General features: G+C 37.2%; 1 protein-coding gene across 1 annotated transcript in view; it reads left to right on the top strand.

Moving 5' to 3' along the window:
- ITGAV (integrin subunit alpha V) overlaps positions 1 to 9863 on the top strand; it is a 94257-nt gene that overhangs the window by 36997 nt on the left and 47397 nt on the right. The gene's annotated exons all lie outside the window — the stretch shown is intronic.

Below are 9863 nucleotides of genomic sequence, written 5' to 3'. Positions count from 1 at the left end.
AAAGAAACTATTTCACACCAGCCTGCTCACAGGCAGTCACTTGTACTAATTTCTTTTATTGTTCTAGAATTTTCTCATTTGTATGTATGTGTTCTTTTAAAAAAAAAAAAAGGCGACTCTCAGTCGGCCATGTGGTATATGCCTTTCTTTAGTCCCAGCTACTCAGGAGGCTGAAGCAGGAGGATCACTAGAGCCCAGGAGTTCAAGGCTGTAGTGAACATGATGATGCCACTGAATTCTAGCCTCAGTGACAGAGTGAGACCCCATCTCTTAAAAAAAGAAAAAGAAACTAATAAGTAGAAACATACTAAATATACTGGTAGACGCTTGACATACCACCCCACTCCTATCTGACAATATAAATCTCTGGTAGATCTTCCCATGTTGATATGTGGATTTTCTTCATTTTTTGTAAATCACTGGTAGTATTCTATTGTGTGTGTGTGCATGTATACATACTAATTTATTTAACTAATATTTCCTATTGATGGATACTTAGGTTGTTTCCAATGTTTTGTTATTAACACTGATACATTGAAAATCTTTTTTCTTGAGATAGTCTCCCTATGTCCCCCTCAGTAGAGTGCTGTGGTGTCACAGCTCACAGCAATCTCAAATTCTTGGCCTTAAGCCATTCTCTTGCCTCAGCCTTCCAAGTAGCTTGGACTACAGGCACCTGCCACAATACCTGGCTATTTTTCTGTCGCAGTTGTCATTGTTGCTTAGCTGGATTGGGCTGGGTTTGAATCTGCCACCCTTGGTGTATGTCGCTGGTACCATAACCACTGCGCTATGGGTGCTGAGCCAATACACTGAAAATCTTATGCTTTGGTATTTGTACAAATATCTACTCAGATATCTGTAGAATAAAAGAGATTTGTGAATCAAAGTATATGTATATTTAAAATTTTGTTAGGGATTACAGATTATCTCTCACAAAGATTTGCATTTCTCCAGTTATGTTTTCTATAACCTATGCAAACACCATTTATCATGATATGTTTTATCTTTGTTGATTTTATAGGAGAAAATGATACCCGTTCTGTTAATTTGCTTTCATGAGCAGTAAGACTGGTTTGTAAGCCATAAATATCTCTTCCTGTGAGCAATTTTCAGTGTATTTGCACAATATTTTCAGTTGATTTGTGAATTTGTAAAAATTAATCTTTGCATTCTACCTTTCTGATGATTAGGCCAAAATCTGTAGTCAAACTTTATATTAAATCTATCAGCAAGTCAAAAATCTCACTGCTTCTCCTCATTCCACTGCTAACATTCTGATCTAAACCACCATTGTCTCCACCTGGATTATTGCCCTAGACTTCTGAATTAGTCAGGCACTGCCAGGAATGAGATGGCACACTTAAATTAGGGCAGTCTGAGCAGCTTGACTACTTACAGAGGGTTGTGCAGGGATCAGGAGATTGGTAGTCTATTGGTAATATACCCACCCCTAGTTAAAACTTGGCCTATAGGCCTTTAGGGAGTAATTACAAGAATCTAAAAGCACAGGGCTCAGTGGAGAGATCCACCTGATAGAATCCAGCCCAAAACGACTAGAAGGAAGGAACAGGAGGTTAAAGCCCTGAGCTCACTGTTCTTCCCTTTTATTCTCTGAGTCTCTTTCCTGTGCCTCGTAAACAGTGGGCACATTTCCACTTTACCCTTACCTGGACTGTTTCCTCTGCCTGGAACATTCTTTGCACGAATGTCCACTGTGTGACCTCTTTACCACCATCTTTGAGAATTGTTTAAATATTATCTTCTCAATAATGCCCGGGCCATCTTATTTAAAATTGCAGCTCCCCCTTTCCCACCGTGTACTTCCACCCTCTTTTCTGTTTTATTTTCCCTGTAGTACTTACACTTGTATATAGGTTATATATTAATTATTACTGAATGTCTGTTTTTCTCACTTAAGATGTAATTCCCGTGAGAACGGGGGTTTTTTTGTTTTTCTTTTTTTTAATTTAATCTGTTTTGTTTACTGCTGAAACCCCAGGGTCTAGAACAATGCCTGGTAAAAGTCAATGCCCAATAAATTGAATAGATGAATGAATGAGTGAATCATAAGTCCTTTTTGAATAGCGAGGAAATAAACTCCTTTAGTTATCATAGTTGTACATACATATATATGTATGTATATATATTAATTTTAATCTGTTTTCTTTAGCCCTTGCTTGTTTTTTCTTTTCTTTTTCTTTTTTTGAGACAGAAAAAAAAAAAACTTTACAGAGGGTCACTATGTCACTGTCAGTAGAGAACTGTGGCATCACAGCTCACAGCAACCTCCAACTCTTGGGCTTAAGTGATACTCTTGCTTCAACCTCCCAAGTATCTGAGACTATAGGCACTCACCACAAGGCCCCACTATTTTTGGTTGCAGTTGTCATTGTTATTTAGCTGGCCCGGGCCAGGTTCAAACTTACACCCTTGGTGTATGTGGCTGGTGCCATAACCACTGTGGTACAGGTGCTGAGCCTGCCCTTGCTTGTTATATTGCTATAATCTTTTTATATAACTTATGAGACTCCCTCATGAAGAAATATACAAGTTAAGACTTCATTATTTTACATTAGAACTTTTACCCAAATGGTATTTACTTGAACTTAAGAGGACAGTATAGGGTTTGATAATCTAGTCAAGAAAATGTATATATGGAAATAGACTTTCATAGAGAAAGTATTTATCATTTATAGCATCCTCCTAAACCTCAATCACTCTATTCTTGCCCAAATGCATAAATATCTGTGCACCACAAATGTCTTCTGATTTTCTGGCACCTCAAGGGAGTTAGAGGCTGAGTGGATGTATGTTCGGGAAGCCAACCGTCCAGGGCTCAATCCCTGTTTCTGCCACTTACCAGCTGTTGGTTTTGCACATACTGCCCTCAGGTTACTCTCACCTCCCCTGGTGAAGTGTTAGCATCACACCTACTCCAGAGGTGTGGACTAAACCAAATGGCTCAATTTATATATAAGTAAAGACACATAAAGTGCTGAGAACAGGGCCTGGCATGTTGAAATGGCTCAGTAAACCCAGGCGTGTTCTGAGGGACTGTGCCTGTTTCTTCATTTACTCTTATATCCCCACAATATTTACCTTTCCCCCACCCCAACTTGCAAGTACATTCAAATCTTTTCTATCTGAATAACCTAAAACCAGCTTCCCCTCAAATCTGTATCTTCTCTTAGTCATTTCCCTTTCTCTCACTTTTTGCTCACATCTGTGATTTTTGAATACTGTTTCTCTCTTCATTACTTCCCATGCTCCAGCCACTCCAGTCTGGCACCTCCCCAGCCCAGGCCTGGCCGACATCATTAGCGGCACCCTAGTTACCACCTTCAAAGGACACTTTTCAGTCTTTATCTTCCTGACTGCTTTGTTATAATTCACCCCATTCAACCCGTAGTTCCCTCTTTCTTTAGAGTTTCTTCTCTTTGCCTGAACTGTCATTGTTCTCGTTCTCTCTTAACCTTGTTGATATTTTTGTAGACTTTTCTCTTTGGCTGTTCTTTCATCACTTATTCCATAATTTGAATATATATCATTGTGTCTGTAGTCGGACAGACTTGAGTTCATATCCAGGATCTGTCATTGTTTTCAGGTTACTTTGGGAAAATTACCTACTGGATAAGTAGGTAATTTTTGAATTGCTATAAAAATAAAACCTGAGGCTTGGTAATTTATAAAGAAAAGAGGCTTATTTGGCTCGTGGTTCTTCGTGCTGTACAAGAAGCATTGTGCCAGCATCTGCTTCTGGTGAGGATTTCAGGGAGCTTCCAATCCATGTGGAAGGTGAAGAGGAAGCAGGCATGTGACTTGGCGAGAGTGGGACGGAGAGAGGGAGGAGGTGGTGCTAGTCTCTTACACAACCAGCTTTCTTATGAACTAGTAAAGTGAAAACCCACTCATTATCAGGGGGGTAGAAACAAGCTGCTCATGAGGGATCTGCCCCATGAACCAAACTCCTTCCACCAGGCCCCACATTCAGTACTGAGGATCAAATCTCAACATGAGATTTGGAGGGGTCAAACATCCAACTGTGTCACCTGCCTCTCTATATTATATACTACATCCCTGGGGCAGTCGTGAAGAGCCAACTAGTTTATTTACTTTATTGTGTTTCTGTGTCCAGAATAGATTTCAGTGTCTAAAAGGGTTTTATCCTCAGGTTTTTAATATTTGGAAAATAATTGAATCTATAAAATAAGCTCAGGAAAGTTAGCCCTGATTATATGATGTGCTGGAACTCATCACAATTCTCAAAATTTTGTGTGCACACAAACTTGAAAATACAGAGGAAATGGACAAATTCCTGGAAGCCCACGGCCTCCTGATACTCAGTTGGGAAGAAATAGAATCTGGACCAATAATGAGTAACAATATTGAAGTATCAGTAAAAAAATCTTTAAGCAAAAAAAAAAAAAAAAGCCCCAGAGCAGATGGATTCACAGCTGAATTATCTCAGACCTATAAAAAAGAGTTTGTACTCATACTGCAGAAATTATTCCATATCATCAAGGAGGAAATCCTCCCCTCCTCATTCTCTAAAGCCAGTAGCACCTTGATACCAAAGCCAGGTAAGGACACAACAAAAAAATAAAACTACGGACCATACTTACCATTAAAGCCTAATGCATATCGACTGTTTATTTAAAATAGAAGGATCTCGATAGAGCTCAGTGTGTAGATCTTGGATCCTTGGTTTCATGTCATGCTAAGTAGATTAGACATAAAAAAACTTACAGAAAAACAAACTCAGTATGCATTTTAATTTTCCTAGTTCATTTTTTCTTAGAATCATACAAGTTATGGGAAATAATGAATATTATCATATGGATATCTTCAACATATTTTAGAAATATCTTTTACAAAGTGGAGTTCAGTGATGAAAATTTAATTTAGTAGAAAATTCAATCCAATACTGAGACTGTTCATGTAACAGGCGAGGGGCCATCTGTCACATCCAGTTTGTCCTGGTCAGTGTGGCATTTGTTTCCTGTTGCTGCTGTCAAAAGTCACCATAAACTTTGTGGCCTTGGTGTCTTAAAACAACAAATACAAATTTTTTATCTTTAGTTCTGGAAGTCAGATGTCCAAATGAGTCTCACTGAGGTAAAAATCAAGGTACAATGCTGTATTTCTCCTGGAGGTTTGTTTGAGGCTGCTGGCATTCCTTGGCACGTGGCCTCCTCCTCCATGTTCAAGTCCAGCAGTGGCTACTGGATTCTTCCTCATTCTGCATCACTGTGTCATGGCCTCTTCTGCCCCTCTTCTGATTATAGTGGGTCTGCCCAGATAATCCAGAAAAATAATTATTCTATTCCAAAATTCTTAATTTGATCACATCTTCAAAGTCCTTTTTGCCATTGTAAAGTCACCTATTCATGTGTAAGATTCTGGGAATTAGGACTTGGACATCTCTGGGGCCGTTTTTGCATCTACTGGGGTACTGTTTTATTTATTTTGTTAATTGACATTGGTCATATTGCTGGCTACTTCTAGGCAAGAATTATGCTTAGAGAAGTATCTTGTTCTTTTTCATTAGCAGCTCTGGTTATAAGGAATGCAAACTAGATTTAGAAGATATTGGCCTGGATTCAGGCTTTGAAGATTAGGTGTGACCCTGAGAAAGTGATTTAAGTTTGTCATCCTCAACTTTCCCATTGTAATATAAGCATAATACAAGCTACCTTTTATGATTGTGATGTGAATCAAATGAGGTAATGTCTGTACTAAAACTGTGGGGAAAGTACAGAAGCATAGAGAATTATAGACAGATTTAAATGGATGGTATCCTGGTTTGCATTTTAACCTCCATTAGGGTGACACTTGGGAAAAACCCTTCCTTGCAACATGTTTTCCTTTTCTAGGGGAGCAGGTGTTACTAACAGACTCAACATTGCCCAGCTTTCTCAGTAATAATATGTCTTTTTTTTTTTTTTAAGATAGATTGTTGCTCTATGTAGAAGGAGAATATGTATCACCTGGCTTAGAAAAATCTCTGCTTAAAATTAAAAGAGCCTCCTGTCTTTACATTCACAATACAGTGAATAGATGTCATCTTCTGCCAACCATGTCTGTCCTAGAGAAGGTCAGAAGTCAGATTACTCTCCTTCTCACTCACATGGCTTGTTGGAAAACTTACTGCTTATTTCCAGAAGGGTTTGGCTGTAGGGTGTGGGTAATCGCTAGCCATGCCAGTTCTCTGGTCATGATTTCTTGATTTTTCTGGTCAAGAAAGTCCTGTGGAATATTTTCTGGATATTACTAGGCTTTGAATTTAACAGAGAATATAAAAATTTTCTGGCATCTGTGCTATGTACAATTTTCATCTCATTGCAATTAGAACCCTCAGACTCTGGAATAGCTTCCTTTTTAAGTTTACTTCCTTCTCTTGGTGAAATAGTCTATCTTTCAGAATTGTCTAGATATTTCTTCAGCTGCAGTGGCCCTGTAAATTAAAAAGTGAAAAATAAAAATAATTTCTTACCTTGGTAATAAAAAATAAATGTTAAGGATTTTTTTTAAATGACAATGTTCTCTTGATATAATCTGTCACCCTTTGCACAGAATTATACAAGTAGAAGCTGATAAGCATTTTAGAAATCATTCAGTTCAATTCCATTATTACTAATTGACTAACAATCCTGTAATTAGTTTATGAAAGAAAATAAATCAAATATAATTGGATATAATGCACTGGCATACATTGGCACCCTAAACTTAGTCAATATTATTTAAAAGTATAAAAAAGTATTCATTGATTTTAATGCCTTCTGCTTCAGTATACGTAGTTAAAATCTCAAATTAGTATCTTTTCAAGAAGTTTTTGGTGTCTTACTGAAGCTAAACTTAACGTGATCTTTTAAAGTTCATCCTCTTCCCTGCTCACTTTGACCTAGCTTATACTCATTCTAAGACTTAACATTGCATTGGCTTTTTTCTTTCTTTTAAATCTCCGCTAAAGAGTTTTGTTTTAGAATGTTAGATGCTTTCAGGATCACTTCCTCTCTTCACCAGGAGGAAACAAACCAGCATTGATAAAGCAGAGGGTTTTCAAAAGGACTGTATTCTTTGCGTTGGGCTCCAGCATAACCATTGGAATTGCTTATAGGAGGAGAGGGAGATTTTAATGATACACTGGAAAACATGTTTAATTATACGGTATATTAAGACAAGTTTGTTGTTTTGAGCATGTCTGTCTCAGTTTTAGAAAAGCTGTCAATTTACTTTTCAAGTTTTTCAGGGAGATAGCTCAGGGGTAGAACATTTGACTACAAATTTACTTTTTCATCATGGAAAGCTAAGTGATGCTTTTTCACCTTTGATGATTCTTCACTCTCATTAAATATTATTGGCAAATAGCTTTTCCTATTCAAAGAACTGTGAGTTTTTGTGCTCCACAATTCTTGATGAATATAAAACCTTAAAGGTAAAATTTGTGCTTATTTTCAATGAATCTCCTAACTTAAGCTAATCCTCATGTTCATAAAGACAGATATTCACAGTCATTATGGCAGAGACTGTTTCTGATACATTTTTAAAAACAGGAACCAGAGCATGGCAGCTGTGACAAGCACGGCTTTACTTGACAGCGTGCCACAGCATCTTGTGCCACTTACACAAATTTAGAGAAAAGTGTATTTGTTCAGAGAAACAATTATGGAGATAGTTTTTTCAGAGTAGTTGGAAGAGAATTGTATAACATTTTAAAAAGAAGAATCTTTAACTTTCCTGGAATAATCATATTATGAAAAATTGCTTAGCATAGAGAGCAATTCATAACTCCCATGAAGCCCATTCTTACCATGATGTGAAAGCTCCCCACAACCACTCCCCTCCTGACCTTTCTTTCTAGTTAGAGTGGGCAACTCACAATCCTCTAAAGAATCCAAGATTATCTTCTCTTTTGTTTCTTTTTTTTTTTTTTTTTTTTTTATTAAAAGATAGCTGTATACATTAATGCAAACATGGGGTACAGTGTAGTGTTTTCATGTACGTTTTGAAATACTTTCATCAAGCTGGTTCACATAAATTTCATGTCATTTGCATTTCTCTTGGCCCAGGAAGGATTCCCTCCCTTGTGCCCCTCCTTCTCCGTAACTCTGCATGTTCCTCTACCCTTCCCCTTAGTAATTGCTTATTCCTGTGATGTCTCTGATGTTAGACAAATATTTTTTTAACAGTTAGTCTACCATTTCATTATGAGTTAGTGTCATGAATGGATAACTAACTTCATTTTGAGGTGAGGTGTGTATCCAGAACAGACGAAATAAAGTTTTGCAGGCAAGAGGGCCTTGGGTGCAAAGGACTGTGGGTTGGAATGAGCATGACTTGATTCACAGCCTGGGAACCAGTGATAGGGGAATGCTGACTGATAAAATAAGTATACCTTGGAGCCTCAATAGTGGATTTTATCCATCAGAATAAAATTTCATATTAGATACCATTGTATGGTATCTAGAGGGCTTATCACCTTTATTTGATAAGGAACCTCTGTCTCAGACCCTAATGATATGCTTTGCTGAAATTCTTCTGTATATTAAAGAAGAAAGTAGACGTGGCTGTGCTGAAATATGTAGATCTCTTAAATTGAAATAGAAATAGTCCTAAATTTGAAACCGAAGGATGTAGGAAATTGATTAAACAAGCTATTGTATGGCTGTATAATGGAAGACTCTACAGTAATGAAAATGATAACTGTATGTCTACCTTTATTGGCAAAGAGTTGAGGGGAGATACATGTGTTTATATATAGTAAAATTGTAATGTTATCTTAAATAGTGACTCAAAGCATCTATTAAAAGGATGTACGTATAGTCATGAAGCATGTCTTTAGGCTGGTGTATATATTCACCCTTTACATATAGCTCTATTTTATGTTTTCTAATGAGCAAGCCTTTATAATTAGAGTAAATACAGTAAAGAGCTAAAATAAAAAACAGAAGTTATCCTGTTGCTGGTCTTGTAGTACATATATTATGTACTTGTTTGCTGTTCTTTAAAATTACTTTGAAAATCTTCAGGCCTGTAGACAATTTGAAATGAGAATACAGTGATTAGTACACCATTCACATGGCTTTGTTCACTGCTGCAGACACTGACACTCTACTCTTAAATACTTCAAGCACATTATCTCCTAAAAATTAGGACATTTCCTTTCTTTTTTTTTTGCAGTTTTTGGCCAGGGCTGGGTTTGAACCTGCCACCTCTGGCATATGGGACTGGTGCCCTACCCTTTTGAGCCACAGGCGTCACCCAACACTTCCTTTCTATAACCACAATACGATCACCATGCATTGGAAATGCATCATTATTATGATACTCTTATGTAATATACAGTCCGCATTTTAAATTTCCACAATCACCCTAATAAAGTCGTTTGTAACTTTTAAAAAAATACATTCCAACACAAGATTCAATCAAGGACCTCATCTTTTATTGCTGTTTCTCTTGCTCTCTAAGTCTCGAATGACTTCCTGTCTTTCATGATAGTGACATTTTTGAGGAATCTATCCCAGGTGGTATCTTGTGGGCAGGAGTATTTGTGTTGGCAAGAATGTAGTGATGTTGGGTCTATCCCATGGCATCTGTTTGTTTTGACAGAAACTATGGGCATAATTTTCTCAATAGTGGGGCTAAAAAAAATTAATGTTCGAAAGTAGTGTGCTAAATCTCTTTTTTTCCACTAGCCAAATCATGCCTCCTCGAATCTTACTCTTTAAATGTCATTGACAGACATCCTATTTTTGTCTTTTACTACCAGTGTCTCATAGCCTTTAATTTTCATATCTTTATGCCACAGAAAGAACTTCTGAGAATATGGTGAAGTCATCATAAATATTTGTTTTATAGTG

Source organism: Otolemur garnettii, unplaced genomic scaffold (assembly GCF_000181295.1).
Source record: "Otolemur garnettii isolate 467f Iridium unplaced genomic scaffold, OtoGar3 scaffold00048, whole genome shotgun sequence".
Lineage (NCBI taxonomy): Eukaryota > Metazoa > Chordata > Mammalia > Primates > Galagidae > Otolemur > Otolemur garnettii.
The sequence above is the reverse complement of the archived record's forward strand: the minus strand, read 5'-3'. Positions and strand labels throughout refer to the sequence as shown.